The sequence below is a fragment of the Aedes albopictus genome, chromosome 2 (assembly GCF_035046485.1).
Source record: "Aedes albopictus strain Foshan chromosome 2, AalbF5, whole genome shotgun sequence".
Classification (NCBI taxonomy): domain Eukaryota; kingdom Metazoa; phylum Arthropoda; class Insecta; order Diptera; family Culicidae; genus Aedes; species Aedes albopictus.
In genome coordinates this window covers 184,831,152-184,850,253 of record NC_085137.1, presented here as the reverse complement: position 1 = coordinate 184,850,253, position 19,102 = coordinate 184,831,152, and the positions used below count along the sequence as shown (strand labels likewise).

Here is a 19,102-nt window from a genome sequence, read left to right as displayed (position 1 = left end):
TTTTGGAAGTTGGTGTTTTGTCGTGCAGAATTATGTCAAATTTTATTCATAATTCATTAAAGTTAAAGAGAGATGTAGAATAAGCGTAACTTGTGATTTGTATACTATACGATATACACAGACTTACAGACGTAACACTCTGATAATTTCCATCGTACACCGATTGAATGGCGTATTCAAAGCTTGATAGTTCGTCAACTGCCTGCCTATTCGTGACGCTCGCATTGTTTTTGTTCGAGTTTGACGTCATCTATTTGATTGTTGGCCAAACTCAATGTTTTTAGCATTGGGCAAATATATTTCCGGGACTATGATTTGAATCAAAAAATATTCAAAGTAATACGTCTGTTTGTCTAAGCTATACATGAATACACCACTGATAACACACTTGTTTTATTCAGTATCTACGCAACACAGCACCAAATTACCCCAAAAGCCTTTAAGCAATTTCGAGCCCATTCTATAAACTCAGTAATAGCTTACCATGCTTGTTCGTTCATTCGACAGGTCACAAATTACGGCATTTTATGCTGGTTGTACGACCCAGAAAAGTTCATGGACCAAACACCATCCTACCAGTTTTCCCTATATCCGCCCGACAGAAAAAAAACCGGACGTCTCGTCGCCATCCCGGAAAATTCCGGATATAGCAAAGGGCAAGGCTATTTTTGTCACGACAAATTTACTTTCCCATCCTTGAAGTCAAAGTTGCTAAATGCGACCACGACTGCTGCTGCTGCTACAGGACTGTAATGACCAACTCGGAAGCGGTGAAGGGAAAGTGGTCGGATGCCGCCAAATCCCGGCGCAAACAGGATGTACCGTCACTTGATTCAGTTTGCAGCACTGCAAGCCGAGCCGATCTCGGAGGTGGTCGTCATCGTCGTCGAGGCGTATTGAGAGAGATGTCTTGCCACATCCGTCCGGGATGAAGCGATGTGACGGCGGCGCGACGTCGTCGCCACTCGTCGTGGCGCGGTTTGCCTTCTGGCAGAAAAGATGATGGTTTCGTAACCCTGCCTCGCCATTCGGCAGAGAAACGAAATAAAAAGCGGCACTCGACGACGAGAAGCAGTGAAACACGATTCGCACTCACAAAAGGACATCAGCACGTTTTCCCACTTACGTGTGTATGCGGGTATGTGTGTCGAAAGCTGGTTAAAATTTGATAAGGAAACTCCGGGAAAAAAGCCGGCAGCCAGCGGAGAATCTCATCTGCTCCACAAGTTTGGGAATGGTTTGCTGGCAATGCGTTGATGCTGTTTGTCGAGAATCCGGTTGCAGCCTCGCCGAGAAGGAAGTGTCGTACTGCGAAATAGGATTGAAACTTAATTTCAGACAGACAGTGTGTGGAGTAATTTGATGTTTTCCGGCTGTTTGTGCTTTGAAAGAGGTGATAGCAAAAAAAAAAAAACGATAACGTTAACGTCTTTATTTGTGAAGACCGATCCGAGCTGGATCAAGTTGATTAGTCAAGTCAGGTATTGAGAATTCTTTTACATCCCGAAACAGTAATAATCATGGTAGTAATAGTGAATAAAATATCAAAATCTTATTACAAAATAAGTTGAATAGATGAGAAATCAAATCCAAGCGAATACAAACAACATCCGAGAATTCTGGACGATCTTCTGCTATCGATTACCAGGTCAAATTGACATCGGCTTATTTTGTTCCTCATCGAGTAAAACCTTTATCTGCTGCGATGACCTGCAGATTTCGTTTTCTTCCTTGGGTATGTTGTGTTCACCTTCACCTTCGAAATTCCATCGTAATCTCAGTTTTTGATGGCACTGACGATGTGAATCCGTGATAGAGATCCTATTGTGAGATCACCATGTACGAATTATACACCGCAGGAGCCCGTTGATAATGACCTGTATCCATTGAGCGTACTTCACGGATACACACTTGGTTTCACTGGCCTACAGCCAGTTTGGGATTACTTCAGAAATTTATTCAAGCGATTATTGCAGATTCCTCCATCTGGGAAGTCAGAAGTTTATTAAGGGATTCCCTGGAGGGATTTCTGCGGGAATGCTTTCTTCCTTTCTACAGGATGAATCCAGAAGCTGGACTATTCTTCCGGAACTCTTGAAGAATTCCAAGAAAGAATTCCTTACCCAGTGAGTTTGTGTGGCTTCATGCCAAGCTTCATGCTGATATTTTTTCCTAATCTGAGCGATAATTCATTAGTGAGAAATAAGATAAAATGCTCTATCAAACATGTTTCTCTCACGTACGTTTTTTTTTTAATTTTTCATAAAATTGTGAAGAAATATCCATCACAAGGGAGTTCGCAAAGAACCTCTTGAAATTTTTTTGGAAGAAGTCCCAGGATGAAATTAATAATAAACTTTCTGAAGAAATGTCTGGTGGAATCTGTCGATAAATTACTGAAAAAAATCCAAACCCGAAATCCGAAAAATCGAAAAAATATCTGGAAAAACGCGTGGATAAGCCTCGGTATCGATTCTCGGAAACACCACATAAAAAAATGTGAAGAAATTCGTGTAGGAATATTTCTGAATGATTTCATGATGAATCCGTGAAGAAATTCTTGGTGTTCTCCTAGTAGAAAATCCAACATGACGTTCTGAAAAAACACATGAGGATATACCCAGAAATAAAACCTAAATAATCTCTGTTTGCATTTCAACAAGAATCTGTGAAGGAATTCTTGTTGAAATCATTGAAAAATTTCAAGCAAGACTCCCTGAGGAAATTCTTGTAAGCCTGCCAGCGGTTATTTCCAATAAAATTTCTGAGCGAATCCTTGAAGACATGTCTGAAGATAGTTATCATTATCATCATCAGAAAATTAAAAAAAAATCTTTGGGAGAATTTCCGAATGAATCCCTAAAGAAATTTGTGAAGGAACCCCTAAAAAATTTTCTGAAGTGGTCCCCGGAAGTATTTCTGAAGGAATCCATGGAAAACCTTCCATCTTTCTAAAAAAAACCATGGTGGTTTCCTCTGTACAATTCGCTGGGGGTATTTCTGAAAGAATCCATGAATCAATTTTGAATGAAAACCAAGGAAGATTGGCTGCAACAATTTCTCTAAGAAATTTCTGGATCATTTGCTTTTGAATCCGTAGGGGGTTTTTAAAATAAACCCTGTGGGGAAATTTCTGAAACTGATGATAAATGGTGAAAAATAAATCATTACAAGAATTTCTGACAAAATCCCTGGAGAATTTTTAAAGAATCAATGAAGCAATATGTGAAGGAAATATTGGGAGAATTTCTTAATAAATCCCTGCAGAATTTTCTCCAGAAATTCCGGGAAGATTTTCTGATGGAGACTTTAGAGGATTTTTTCAAAGGAATCATTGCAATATTTTCTAAAAGGAACTCTTAGAGGAATTTCTATAAATATTCTAATGTTCCGATTATCTGAAGGAATTATTTTAAGCATTTTCAAAGAAATTCTGAAGAAAATTCCCGGAAGAACTTTTCATGGAGAATTTTTTTTATGAAACCCAATAATTACTTCCAAAGGACTATCATGGAAGATTTTTCGAAAGTATCCGATTCGAAAGGATTTGAAGGAATTTAGTGAGGTATTTTCTAGAGAAAACCTTGAAAAAAAAAATAACCGAATGAAGTCACGGGATGTTGTTAAAGAAGTTTTTGGATTTTTTTTTTAACTCCCCAAACATGATTTTCAAAGAAAGGAAGGATTTTCTAACTGATTCACTGTAGAAATTCCTGAAGAAATATCTAGAGAAATTTCTAAAAGAATCTCTGGATGAATTCTCGAAGCATCCTAATATCACATGGATTTTTATGCGAGTTAACGCGAAAATATTAGGATACTCGCAAGGGGGATTTCAGGACGTTTCAGAGCATTTTCTGCGGGATTAAGAGGAGTAACGAAAGCGTAACGGAGGAGTTTTCGGGGGATTTGGGGCCTCTCAGGTGCGTTACATGGGGTCCGAGGGGGTTTAAGGGGGATTTTGGAGGCATTTCAGGACGTTTCAGAGCATTTTCTGCAGGATTAAGAGGCGTTACGAAAGCGTTACGGAGGCATTTCAGGAAGTTTCAGAGCGCACTCTGAAATACCTTAAAACACCCCTCAAACCTCTTGCAACACCTTTCAAAGGCTTCTGAGATTCCCTGAAGCCCCTTGAAACGTCCATGAACCCCATAATTTCTATTGAAATGCCCCTGAATTCCCCGTAATCCCATTAAAACGCCAACAAAACATGACAGAACGCCCTTAAAGGCTCCTCAAATCCCATGAAACAACCCCCTGAAACGCCCCTGACGTCCCTTGGATCCCCCTTTTAGCCCCACCTCAACTGCCCAGGAGCAAGACCTGTTCTCGCGGACTGATTCTCTAATTATAGCCCAAATTTAATTTATGCATAAATTTCCCTCTTTTTATGGTTTTTTTTTAATTTATGCACATTTTTAATTTATGCAGTCCCAGCAATGTGCACAAAAAGGAGAGTATTTACTATGGTTATAAAAGATCCGGTGTCCAAACCGGAGAGTTGCTTCAAATATGAAGATGCAAAAAAATGAAGAAATGCTGAGGTATTTTTACATATATTTATGAAAACGTAAGCAATTTCCAAGATAAAAAAATACATCGGGAAAATCACAAAAACATTTTTTCTTTGAATTGTCAGAAAGGAAAAATCAGGACGGAAATTTGAATTGTATTTTTGCGAGCGTAGGGTGTTACAGGGGGATTTGAGAAGACGTAAGATAGTTTCAATTAGTCTTAAGGGTGAGCGTTAGAAGGACACCCAGGGGACTTCAGGGGGGAATTTTAGATTCATTTTACAGGGATGATACACCTTCCAGAAGCCGCCGTGGTCTCCTAAGAACATCTTAGAAACCCCATTGAGCTCGTCTGAAAACCTCTAAGACCCTTAAACGTCCGTGAGACCCCCTGAAGTGCCCCTGAAATCACCTTTGCACTCCTAAAAACCGTTGGGACTTCCTGAGACCCCCCGAAACCCCTATAGACCTCCTGGTACCCTTTGAAACTAACTGGGATTCCCTGAAATGCCACTGAGATCCCGGGAGCCCCGCTAAAACCAGCCGAGAACCCGATGCGATGGAATTACCCGAGACTCGCTGAAACGGTCCTTCAGGCTTCAGGTTACTTTCTGGTACTACTCTGAAACGCCTCTGAAGCCTTCAAATACTACTTGAGACCACCTGGGTCCCCTGAACGACTCTGAGAGCCCCACTGAGACCAGAGCTAGGACCAGAGGTTATCATGGAGGCTACTCCAAGTTACTCACTGAGTAACCAGCTCTCGAGATACAAATAAACAGCTTCTCAGTGAATCAAGGAATTGTTTTCGCCCTATCGGATATAAGGAAATCGCCTATGTGATTCTTGAGATATTTTTGCACCCCCATGAATATGAGAAAATAATGTTTTCTAATTGAGTTTCCCAGACTTGCACAGAATTATTTGTTGTGATATAGACAAAGTTTCTTACGCTGTGTCAAATATGGGAAAATTGTCTGTATATTTTTTACGCTCTTACATTTTTTGGAAATATGACCCTTTTGGTTATTCTTACTTTTTACGGTTATAGACGTTTAAGAAAAGTCTCATATATGAAATTGGATATTACTCTTTTGCATCCCATATACATGAAGCTATATGATTATTTCCGCGTTATTGCGCCCTAAAATTTGTAAAAATTATTCTGATTGTGGGTGGATTCTTTTGTTTGATATTGAGACCTCTTCTAGGAATTATTTCAGATATTCTCCCAAAAAAGAAAATTTTGGAAATTGTTTTAGAAATTCGTCCCGGGATTTTTTCAGGAACTTATTCGTATATTTCACTAGTTATTTATCGCAATTCCTCGATGAATTTCTTCAGCAATATTTTAGATTTTTGTTATTTAATTCTTTGAACGATTCCTCCAGAAATATTTCAAAGGATCTGTTTAGAAAATCATTCATATATAGCTTAAGCAATTACTCTGTTGATTACTGTAAAAAATCCTCCTGATATTTCTTCTGAAATTCATCCGGCAATTACTTCAGAAAATCTTGCATAAAAACATTTCTCAGATAATTTCTTGTGAAATTCTACCAGAAATTCCTTTAAAAAACGTTTAGAATGTACCTAAAAGTTGCCAATAGATTACCCAGAAATAAGTCTAAGAATTCCTTTATGCAACCATCCTTGAGACAGAGGTTATTTCAAAAATTCTTGTAGAAGTTCGTTTAAAAAATCCTTCGAAAATTTCTCCTGGGATTAATGCTGGGTTTCCTTCGGGTGTTTGAAGAATTTTTCATAATTTTTCCAGTATATTTGATACGAACCAACCAAACAAGGGTTGAAAACCTCATCAATAAAGACAATAATAATAATTTCGTACAGAAATTTCGCCAGAGAAATGCTCAGAAATTGCATTGAATTTCCGCTAGATTGTGTTCAGCAATTTGAACAGGGATTCATGCGGAAAATACTCAAGTGCTTTTTCTATGACATTAGGCCGTTACAAATATTTATTTCACTTTTTGTCCCACCACTCTTCGGCTGGTCGAGGGGGGGGGGGGATAAAAATAATAAAGCATTTATTCTGAAAAATATTAAAAACTCATCGGATTTGTTTAAGAATTTTCAGCAAGACCTGATATTTTGATAATTATTTTTCATCTGCCCCCTCAAAATGCGAAATCCAGCCAAAAATTTTTAAAGGGGGGGGGGGACAAAAAGTCAAAAATAAATTTGTATCAGTCTTACACAAAAACTTATCTAGACGATCCTCCAGATAATCTTTCAGGAATTTCATTAGCAATATATTCACAAAAAGTTCCAGGAATATTTTCATAAAATCCTCTACGAATATTGCTAGAAAATTTCTCCAGAAATTTTCCGAGAAGTTTCTCCAGCAAATTCATCCAGATTTCTTCCTGGGAAACTTTTCACAAATCCTTGGGATTCCATCAGATATTCTTCGAAAGTACTTTCTTAAATTTCTACTTGGATTCCTTTTGAATTTCCTTTCTAGATTTTTTTATCTCCATATTTTTAGGGACCGCTTCACAAATTTCAGTAGGGGATTTCTTCAGAAGTTCATCCATGGAGTTTTCTGATACACACTAAAATCTTGTGGAGGAGCTATTCTTAAGGGAATCTTGCAGAAACAATAAAAATCCCTGGAGGAATCCTTTAGAGAATCACTGAAGAAATCGCTGAAAAATAAATATTTTTTAAAATAAATTTCAAATAATATATACATGAACTGAAGACCTCTCTACAGGTCTTCTATGTGTAACAATTTCTTGACAAAATTCTTAAAAAATAACAAGGTATAGATTATGGATTATGGATTAAGATGCCTAAGGAATTTCTGAGATAATATTCAGAAAGTTCTGAAGAATCACAAGAAAAATTTCTGAACAAAATTTTAGAGAAAGGTCTGAATAAATCCTAAACAATATTTGGACCTGATGGGATTTCTGGAGAAACCGCTTGAGGAACTATCAGACGAATCTCTTAAGGAATTCTTCTGGAAGAATTTTCAAAACAATTGTCTGAGCTAATCCTTGAATACATTTATGTGCACAACATATCAACAATAGTACGCCACAATACTTGGTTCGTCGCTGTCGCTCTCCACCCCCGTTCACATTCAAGGCTCCAGCTCCACCGCTCCATCTGGTCCGACCATCGTAGTCTCTGCTCCCTGAATATATGGAGTAATACCTGAAGGAACATCCGGAGAAATTTCACCTATAATTTCTGAAAGAGCTCATGGAAAAAAATCTGAGTTTCGGAAAAAAAAACCCTGAAGATAATTCGAAAAAAAAAAATCCAGAATGTTTGTATTTTTTTAGTTCTTGCATTCCATCTTTCGAAGAAACAAACCTTTGAATGCTTTTCTTGAGAAACCCAAAGAGAAACTCATGGAGGACGAATTAAGACGAATTTCTGAAGAAATTAAAAATAAAATCTCCTGAAGGAATTCTTTCAGGAATGTTCAAATATTCAACGAATACATGCGTGAACTCCTTTTGAGAAATTTCTTCACAAACTCCAGAAGAAGACCCAAGAGAAAAGGAACCCGACGTTCTCAAACAAATACATGGATAGTATTTTCAAGCACCTTCTTCCAGCACAGCCTCCCGTAGCGTTACACCTGGAGATCACCACAACAAACGGAATCGCAAATCGACCACGTTTTGATTGATGGACGGCACTTCTCCGACATTATCGACGTCAGGACCTATCGTGGCGCTAATATCGACTCTGATCATTAGCTGGTGATGGTTAAACTGCGCCCAAAACTCTCCGTTATTAACAACGTACATTACCGGCGGCCGCCCCGGTACGATCTAGAGCGACTGAAGCAACCGGATGTCGCCACCGCATACGCGCAGAATCTTGAGGCAGCGTTGCCGGACGAGGGTGTGCTCGATGTGGCCCCTCTAGAGGACTGCTGGAGTACAGTCAAAGCAGCCATCAACAACGCAGCTGAGAGCACTATCGGGTACGTAGAACGGAGTCGACGAAACGATTGGTTCGACGAGGAGTGCAGAGCGGTTCTGGAGGAGAAGGATGCAGCGCGGGCGGTAATGCTGCAGCATGGAACCCGACAGAATGTGGAGCGATACAGACAGAAGCGGAAGCAGCAGACCCGTCTCTTCCGGGAGAAAAAGCGCCGCCTGGAAGAAGCGGAGTGCGAGGAAATGGAACTGCTGTGCCGTTCACAGGAAACACGCAAGTTCTACCAGAAGCTCAACGCATCCCGCAAAGGCTACGTGCCGCAAGCCGAAATCTGCAGGGATAAGGACGGGAGCCTCCTGACGGACAAACGTGAGGTGATCGAAAGGTGGAAGCAGCACTTCAACGAGCACCTGAATGGCGAAGAGAGTGTAGGCACGGAGGACCAAGGCAGCGGAGGAAATGACTATGTTGGTGCAGCAGAGGACGGGAACGAACCAACTCCCACGCTGAGGGAAGTTAAGGATGCCATCCCCCAGCTCAAAAATAACAAAGCGGCTGGTAAGGACGGTATCGCAGCGGAACTCTTCAAGATGGGCCCGGAAAAGTTGGCCACCTGTCTGCACCAGTTAGTAGTCAAGATCTGGGAAACCGAACAGCTACCGGAGGAGTGGAAGGAAGGGATAATCTGTCCCATCCACAAAAAAGGCGACAAGTTAATGTGTGAGAACTTTCGAGCGATCACCATTTTGAATGCCGCCTACAAAGTGCTATCCCAGATCATCTTCCATCGTCTTTCACTTGAAGTAAATGAGTTCGTGAGAAGTTACCAAGCCGGTTTCATCGACGGCCGGTCAACAACGGACCAGATCTTCACCGTACGGCAAATCCTCCAGAAATGCCGTGAATACCAGGTCCCAACGCATCACCTGTTCATCGACTTCAAAGCGGCATACGACAGTATCGACCGCACAGAGCTATGGAAAATTATGGACGAGAACAGCTTTCCCGGGAAGCTGACTAGACTGATAAGAGCAACGATGGACGGTGTGCAGAACAGCGTAAGGATTTCGGGTGAACTATCTAGTTCATTTGAATCTCGACGAGGACTACGACAAGGTGATGGACTTTCCTGCCTACTATCCAACATCGCCCTGGAAGGTGTTATGCGACGAGCCGGGCTCAACAGCCGGGGTACGATCTTCACGAAATCCAGCCAATTTGTCTGTTTTGCGGATGACATGGATATTATTGCTAGAACATTTGGAACGATGACAGAACAGTACACCCGCCTGAAACGTGAAGCAGCAAAGGTCGGACTGGTGGTGTATGCGGCTAAGACAAAGTACATGCTGGTAGGTGGAACTGAGCGAGACAGGACAAGCCTTGGCAGCAATGTTACGATAGACGGGGATACTTTCGAGGTGGTAGAAGAATTCGTCTACCTCGGTTCCTTGCTAACGGCTGACAATAACGTGAGCCGTGAAATACGAAGGCGCATCATCAGTGGAAGTCGTGCCTACTATGGGCTCCAGAAGAAACTGCGGTCAAAAAAGATTCACCCCCGCACCAAATGTACCATGTACAAGACGTTAATAAGACCGGTGGTTCTCTACGGACACGAGACATGGACGATGCTCGAGGAGGACCTGCAAGCACTCGGAGTTTTCGAGCGATGGGTGCTAAGGACGATTTTCGGCGGCGTGCAGGATCACGGTGTGTGGCGGAGAAGGATGAACCACGAGCTCGCTGCACTTTACGGCGAACCCAACATCCTGAAAGTGGCTAAAGCTGGACGGATACGGTGGGCAGGGCATGTTGCAAGAATGCCGGAAAACAACCCTGCAAAGTTGGTGTTTGCTAACCATCCGGTTGGTACAAGAAGGCGTGGGGCGCAGAGAGCACGATGGGCTGACCAGGTGGAGCGTGATCTGGCGAGTGTTGGGCGTGACCGACGTTGGAGAGCTGCAGCTGCAAATCGAGTATTATGGCGGCAAATTGTTGATTCAGTATTATCATGAATTTGATGTCAACTAAATAAATGAAATGAATATTTTCAAGCATTTTCAAAATATACATGGAAAAATCTGTGGGGTAATTCCTGCTATAATCTATTTTCAATAAAACTGTAAATTCTGTAAATTCTGAAAGAATCCCTAAAGGAATTTCTGGTGGTGTCCATGAAGTTAATCGTGCAGAAAATTCTGAAGTAGTGCAAGTAGTGCAGTAGTGCTACCTTCTATAAAAATCTCTGATGGATCGTTTGAAGAATACTTGAAGAACTCATAAATGGAATTCCTGCACAAACATCTCTTCTGCGATATTTGCAGAAAAAAATGTGGGAATAATGACACCGTTCAACACTAAATTTTGTTTTGGGATGAGAAAAAAAAATAACAGGGGTTCGGGACCCTAGAAGTGTCATAGTGAAAGAATTTTTGAAAAATATTGGACCGGGTCTTCAGAGTTTAAAACCGAAGTTTGTATGGAGAACTTGGGGTGTTCCGTGGAGCGGACCTGGTGGGGTGGTTAGAACACTTGACTATAATGCCGAGGACCTGGGATCGAATCCCACTCCCGACAAACTCGCAAAATGTGAGTTCTTCCTTCGGAAGGGAAGTAAAGCGTGAGTCCCGAGATGAACTAGCCTAGGGCTAAAAATCTCGTTAATACAGATAAAAAAAAACTTGGGGTGTTCAATTGATATTTATGTGAATTAGAACGTGCTGTGCATATATTTAGGCGTTAGACAATAACGAAACTAACCCAAATACCGAAAACGCCTAAAAATATGCACGGCACGTTCGGTTCTAATGCACATATCAATTGAACACTCCAAGTTTTCCATACAATCTTCGGTTTTAAACTGTGAAGGCCCGGTACAATATTTTTCAAAAAAATTTCCACTATGACACTTCTAGGGTCCCAAATCCCTGTTTTTTTTTTCATCCCATAACACCAAATTTTGTAAAATTTTGTCGAGCAGTGTAATTGGTGAAGAGGATTTCCCCGGAATGATACTTAATTATGTGCAATAATAAAGTCATTTGGGATCTCCAGTTATATTCAATTCCCGTTCCGTTGAAATAATTTTGCACAAAATTTTCGATTCTCGTAAAAGTCCACTTTTGTTAACTTAAACCTTATATTTCTCTTCAAGCAACCTACGGAAATTTTACATAAAATGACCAAATCACTGCAGAGCTAAAAGTCTCCTTTTCTAACAGAGAAAAAAATAAAACTTTTCCTTCGAATTAAGTTAACAAACTTTGAACCTCATCGTCATCTGCGGTCGCTTAAATGCTGCAAAGCCCTCTCCAACCTGTGCTCGTCTGTTTCACATCTATTTCATCGTGGCCGAGCTATTTTGCTTTGTTTTGTTTCCGATGGGAAAGTTGGTCCACCCATTTTCCATGCACAGTAGGTTATACTGGTAGATACATACCTATCCATAATGCAACACGGTAATGGGAAAAAAAATCGACAACGAGGGACGACGCGACGGTTGGAGGAAACGCTGTGAAACGATTCGTTTTAAGATTAAGAGAAATATTATTTAATAAAAAATATAAATAAGTAAAACATAAAACGGTAACTCCTAATACTCCCTCGTTCTGAATTTACAGCACCATTCGTAGCTTTGCGTAAAAAACTGATAGTCTTTCTGTACGTTATTTAAAGAAATATATTTTCAAAAATTTTAAACTCTCTATTTTCATTATTTTTTTTAGATTATGTACTTTTTAAAATATACCATATATTATTTAGTAGACGCATTTTGTTCATTTCACATTATGATGCGTTTTGTTTTATCAAACCAATAAAAATCAAAAAAAAAATCAGCAAACGAATAGGTTTAAAAAACTAGAAGACAAATTTTACCCCGATTTCCCTCAAATTGCAGGCAAAGCTTTTCAACGAGAGCAAGTTTGGAAATTCGTGGTACATATTTCGTTTTTTTTTGGTTCATCTTCAAGTGATCCAAACGCCCGAGGGGATGTGGCGAATGCTACGAAACAAAAAGTTCAAAACCCGGCCATAGCCTGTAGTAGAGCAAGGGTTTTTTAAGTGAAAATGGTTGTAAAACATGTGTAACGATGTTGCGATGAGTTTAATTTTTTTTCCCTCCCCGATCGGGGATCATAAGTTTTCATGCAATTTTAAAAATCCACTTCACAAGTACCTACCTAATGGGATTGGGGAAAAAATCGGCGATGAAGGTTTCAACGATGAGTTTGTTGTTTTTTTCCGACGACGACGACGTGCCCGAGCGAATCGAAAGGAAAATGCAATAAAAAAGCTGTTGAGGTTAACCGTAACGAATGTCGGAGATTTATCGCCCAGTTGAATGGTTTTAATTGTGTTTGGGTCGATTGTTATCTGTGCGGGGCCTGCAGATTGGGCTGCATTGTGCATCGTGACCAAAAACGTGCGGAAAAGTTTGGTAACAGTTTTTTTTTTTTCTCGCTTTTCTTTTTCGTTGCAGGTGAGGTTGATCAAAAAGCACGATGCAGTTCGGAATAAAATTGATGCAATAACAAACAGTTAACTGGTAAGCGATGAAATCGTTCGAAAGTATATCGTTGGTAGAGAGTGGAAAACTGTTTCGTAAGTCACTTAAAATTGCATTATAAAAAAATTAAGCCCAATACTGGAAGATGTAGCTGCTATATTGACCAATGTAAAATTTTATATTCTTTGAACAAAGTTCTATCTCCTATTTTTATTATTGTATAATTAATATTTATTTCATTTTTGTTTTCTATTCCCATTCAAATTTTTCTATTTCTAACGCTTTAGTTTTATCTCCAACTATTAATCTCCCATCTGCTGTCATTTGTCCTCTGTTCTCTCTCTTCTGTCATCTGTATTCAATTTTCTGTCTTCTGTTCACTGTTTTTTGCCTACTGTCTTACATCTGTCTTCTAACTTTTACTTTTAATCCATATTGTACTCTCATCAAATGTACTACATACGTCATCACACACTTTTTGAGTGAGAAATCGATAGGAAGAAAATTTCAAAAATAATGTTTGGTTCAAACCTTTAAGGTGAAACTGTATACATTCTCCTCATTTTTTTGGCTTTGATTATTCATTAAAAAACCTAGCAATAATTTTAAAATGGGTTTCCATACACAAAAGAATGATCAATGTATCTTTTCATGTTTTTTTTTTTTTTTTTTCTGGTGGAATATGTTTTCAACTTTTTTAATATTTTTTTAATAATTTTACACAAAAAATGGAAATCTTATGGAAAACTAATAAACATTTACACCAAAAGGTAATTCAGGAAATACCTTGATCTTTCCTCTAGATGTGCATGAATGCCAATTTTAAAAATATTGCTCCGTTATTGAGGAAAAAGAAAAAAATGTAAAAAAATGAGAAATGCATTAAATTTAGGCTGTCCAAAAAAAATCACTGCTTAAAAAGTCAAAGTGCTCCCAAAATAAATGGTATGTATATTTGAAGCATTTTTGCGAAACATTTCGTTTTTCAAAAAAAAAATATTAAAGGTTCCGCCAGGACGATTTTAAAAAAATTACCCTTTTTCATGAAAATTCTCATAAAAAAACATTTTTTCGATTTTTTTCAACTTCTGGATTGATTCAATATTTTTGAATGTTTCCATGGATCCTGAGGCATTTTGGAAGGCTATTGGTTTTTGAAATATTGTGTATATGTTGTCGGCAGAACATATTTTTGTTGCTGAAACATTGTTTGAACATTTTTACAAATTTACTAAAGAACATATGCACATATTTTTTTTATTTTCAACAATGAAATGTTCACATGGTAGTACTATTCGGATGGATCATTTTTCTTAAAAAAATATTAGAAATATATTTTTCTATCTCACTTGGCAAAAGGTGCATTTTTATGCAAACTTTATTCTTATGAGAGCCCCCAAAAAAAATTTTTTTTTTTTGGTCTACTCTAGGATTTTCTTCTGGCATTTAAACGTGGTTCCCTCTTGAATGTTTCAGGAATTCCTCAGCACATCTCTTCTGGGAATCCTGCAAAAGTTTCTTGTTAGATTCCTCAACGAGCTTTTTCTTGGTGCCCCCAAAGATTTTTGTACTCTCTCTGTTGTAAATGTCTGCAATAGTTCCTTTTGGCTTCCGTCCAAATATTTCTTTTGGATTTTTTTTTTAAATTCACTTGAAGTTTCTTCTGGGATTTCTCAAGAGATGCTCCTGTAATTTGTACAGAAGTTTTATTTTCTGTATTTCTGCCGGAGTTTCTTCTGGGATTTTCCAGAAATTTATATCTGAAATATCTTGAGGAGGTTCTTTCGAAAAAATCAAAGAGTTCTTTCTTGGATTTTTTGTGGTCTTTCTTCTGGGAATCCACCTAGATTTATTTTTCGGTTTCATTTTTCAAGAAACATTTCTGAGATTCCCTCTAAATATTTTTTCTGAAACACCTAAGCATCACTATAATCATAAGTTTCTACCCAGATTCCTCGAGGAGTGTTTTCTTGTATTATTCAAGAGCTCTATGAGATTTATCCTGAAGATCCTTTTTCAATGCCTCCATTAGCATCTTGTAGGTTTTTTTCCTAGGATTCCTGTAGAAATTGTTTCTAGGATTCCTTCTGAAATTTCAGAAATTTTTGTTTTCCAGAAGTTCTTTCGTTGAATCAATCCTAAAGTTGTTCTTCCTCCTTCTTCCTCTTCTTCTTTATGGCTCTACGTCCCCCCTGGGACTGGGCCTGCCTCACTTCAACTTAGTGTTTTTGAGCACTTCCACAGTTATTAATTGAAGGGCTTTCTTTGCCTGCCATTGCATGAATTTGTATATTGTGAGGCAAGTATAATTATACACTATGCACAGGGAGTCGAGAAAATTTTCCCGACTGGAACGGGAATCGAACCCGCCGTCTCCGGATTGGCGATCCAAAGCCTTAACCACTAGGCTAACTGGAGACCCAGTTGTTCCTCCTGAATTTTCTCAAAGGATTTTTCTCTGTGTTTTATTTTTTTAATCCTGCTGGGGTCCCTCCAGATATTTCTCCCAAGATTGATTCTAAAGGTCGTTCTGGGATTCTTCAGATGTTTCTTTTTTTTAATATTTTCTCAATATTTTTCCAATACCTATTTTCAATATTTTCTCAATATTTTTTCTGGTATTTCTTCTAAAGTTTCTTCTCAGATTTTTTTTTTCTGTAGTCTTTTCGAAAGATGCTTCTGAGCTACTGTATGAGGGTTCCCTTAAGCTGTCAAGAGGAATTCTCCATGTGTTCCCTTTTTTTAATGAATGCCGTCTGGTATTGCTCCAGATCTTTGTTGTCCCAGGTGTAAAAACAGGAGACAATATCGGCTATTTTAATATGTAAATTTTGAAAATCAGTTAAAAAAACAACATAGATACAAATTCGTGGAAAGGAGGATGGCTTTCTCAGTCTTCGAATCAAGAACAATTTTTATCTACATTCCCGACGTTTCGGCCCAGAGTTTTGGGCAATTTTAAGGGTTGCTGGAAACATGTATTTTAACAATTTACATAAATCCAAAAAATATGAACTAGAAAAAAATTCCACAAAATTTAACACTGTTAAAATAATTCATAAAGAAAAGCCGGAAATCTACACCCGAGCTCGAGGAAAGTTTAAAATAAAATATTTTTTAGAAGGAAACTTTATAAGATTCAATTTCAGTAAATTTTAGGATATACTTTTTTTCGTTCCTGAGCTATGGCCAATTTTCTGCAAAAATACCAAGTGCGCCTTTGCTCTCAAAATCCATATTTTAATCGAAGCATCGGAAAAATGAAGTGGTTTATCAAAGCAATTGCAAATTTTCTAAAGTATCTGAAAAAAAAGATATGGGATTGGTTTAAATGAAGTACTAGTCGGAATGGATTATATTTTTTATGAAATATTACACCGTTAAAGAAAGCTGGGGAAAACGGTTTCTGCCTCAATTTCCCATTGTACTAAAAAGGAACTAATTCTTTCCTATGGAACAAATAAGATTATTTTTATCATATTTTTTTATTTATTTTTTCAATTATTTAGTGTATTACTACAGTACACGAATTTCCTACAGGCACAAATTTCCTAAATGGAGGAGAACGTGCCTCTGGAGCCGACCTACTGACTGACCTGACAGTACATACTAAGCAATTGCTTTGAAGAAAAACTAGTTCATCTCGGGACCCACACTTTACTTCCCTTTCGAAGAACTCACATTTTGCGAGTTTGTCGGGAGTGAGATTCGATCCCAGATCCTCGGTGTGATAGCCGTAACGTGGGTAGATCACCTTGGAATGGTGCGTTACGGTGTAAGATCTACCATATCAAGTTTTGATCTTGCTATTTTCCGGCCGGGTTTATTTAAATGCAGGAACATTCCAGGATCAAAATTTGGTGTACTTTTTTACACTATTTATTTAATTATTTTTTTACTCTATTTTTCACTGCTAATATACCGTTTATTTCAGAGGGATGCAGGTAAATTTAACCTATATGTAAATAACCATTTACAAAAATATAACAGTGGAGAACGTATCACAATTTAATACTATTTTCTATTTCAGATTAACAAGCAGGCAATCAGCGATCAAAGCGGCGAATTATCTCTTTCTTTAGAAAGGTCAAGATTACCGTACGATACAGTGACAAGTAGACCGCGTCGATTTATTCGTGCCGAGTTCCATAATTATGGTTTCTTTTTCGAACTTTTACGATAATGTATTTTTGTTTTTCATCACATCTTCAACTTATATTACGCGTTGCGAACTTTCGCGGATAATAAATATGTACAACGGTTTTATTATAAGCAATCTTATTAACACGGGAACGTGAAAAAAGTAATACAAGAACATAGGTGAAACTCAAAAGCAACGATTTTAGTTGTTTAGTTGTCCAGTTTTCTCGTAAAGCTACGGCGCGGGTTTCGGTTTTTCAGCATTGGCAGTAACACTAAACGGAATTGCATACAGTTTATTTTATGACTGAGAAACGATAAGCTTAAAACGTGCGTTATTACGAGTTGATCCGACATAAGCGTGGTTTAAAAATTATTCATACCCGGTATATAATTAAATTTAATACACAAACATACAATAAAATTATTGTATTCTTTCGACAGCCGGCTGGCGGAAGACTAAATCATATCAAGGGTTGCATAGTTCATACCACATACCAATGTGAATCCAGATCTATGTAACTTTCTATCCCTTCCCTTCCCACTAACAAACTTCCTTCCTGTGACAACCGTGGGGATGCGGAGGTACACACGGTCTCTAGTAGCAACGGATGTCACACCAACATTCCTTCCCTTCCCCGATGACCGTAAGGACGTGGCCGGCGCCGGTACTGACAATATAAAGATTTGAACCTTCAAAATTGCACATTGAGGATGGAAAGCTACACCCAGGCCCCATCCATTTGGTTCCCTGTGCAATGTTGACTGTTCTGGTCAGTAACGGAGTAGCAACTACGAATTGTACGGTCATCTCATGCTCATGCTCATGCTCAGTGAGATTCGATCCCAGATCCTCGGTGTGATAGTCAAGTGTTCTAACCATCACACCAGGTCCGCTCCGCAGAAGAAAAACTTTATTTTTGCGATGCTTCGATTGAAATATGGACTTTCGAAGACAAGGCTTATATGGTAATTTTTCACAAAATCGGCAATAATTCAGAAACGAAAAAAAAAACTAAATCCTTAAAGTAACAGAAATTGATGTTTATAAGCTTTTCTTCCCAAAAATATTTTATTAAAAATTTTCCGCGAGTTCGGGCATAGTTTTTCCGGCTTTTCTTTAAGAATTTTATCAACGGTGGAAAACTTTTTCTAGTTCATATATATATTATTTTATTCCTGAGTAAATTTGATTTCATTTTCATAAAAAAAACTTTGCTTCTACGATGTCTCGTCCTTGAGTTATGATTTTTTTTTATATAAAAGGCTTATATAGCACATTTGGACATCTATATATATAAAAATGCAGTGGCATACGTGGGACCGCGCATAACTTGCGAACGGATGGTCCGATTTGGGTCGTTTGAGTTTTGTTCTGTTAGTTTTCACCCAAGGAAGGTTTATGAGACAAAAAACATGGAAAATTGGGAGTTTTTTGAAAATCGGGTTTTCGTGGATTTTGAACGGGGACTTGGACTTGACTAGGGACTTGAAACGTCAAAAAACACAGTAGGCAAAACAAAGTTTGCCGGGTACAGCTAGTTTTTCATAAAATTTGTCATAGCTAAAAATCGAAAAAAAGTGCATTCCAAAAATTGCAGCGATAAAAAGCTTGTGAAATCAGTATCCCGAAAAAAAAATTTTTGAAAATTTTCCACGAGTTCGGGCATAGTTTGTCCGGCTTTTCTTTATGAATTTTCTCAACGGTGGAAAATTTTGTGGAAAGCTTTTCCAGTTCATATTTGCTTTCATTTTCCTGAAAAAAACTTTGTTTCTACGATGCTTCATTCTTAAGTTATGATTTTCCAAGTAAGTAGTGTCAAGGGAAAACAAAAAAAAATATACCTAGGTTTTCCGAGAAAATAGGCGACCCTGAGTTTTTCTCAATTTTTTATTTATTTATAAACTTATGTCCTGTATTCCTGTGTTTATCTCTTTTCTGTCATAAGTTGTAAATTTTCTGATTCCTTTCGCCAGTGATCTGTCTTTTTTTTTTTCTTTATTTTATCTCTGC

General features: G+C 38.3%; 1 protein-coding gene across 2 annotated transcripts in view; it reads left to right on the top strand.

Annotated features, from left to right (window-relative positions):
- Positions 1-19,102, top strand: part of LOC115258767 (alpha-protein kinase 1) — a 567,285-nt gene that overhangs the window by 194,049 nt on the left and 354,134 nt on the right. The gene's annotated exons all lie outside the window — the stretch shown is intronic.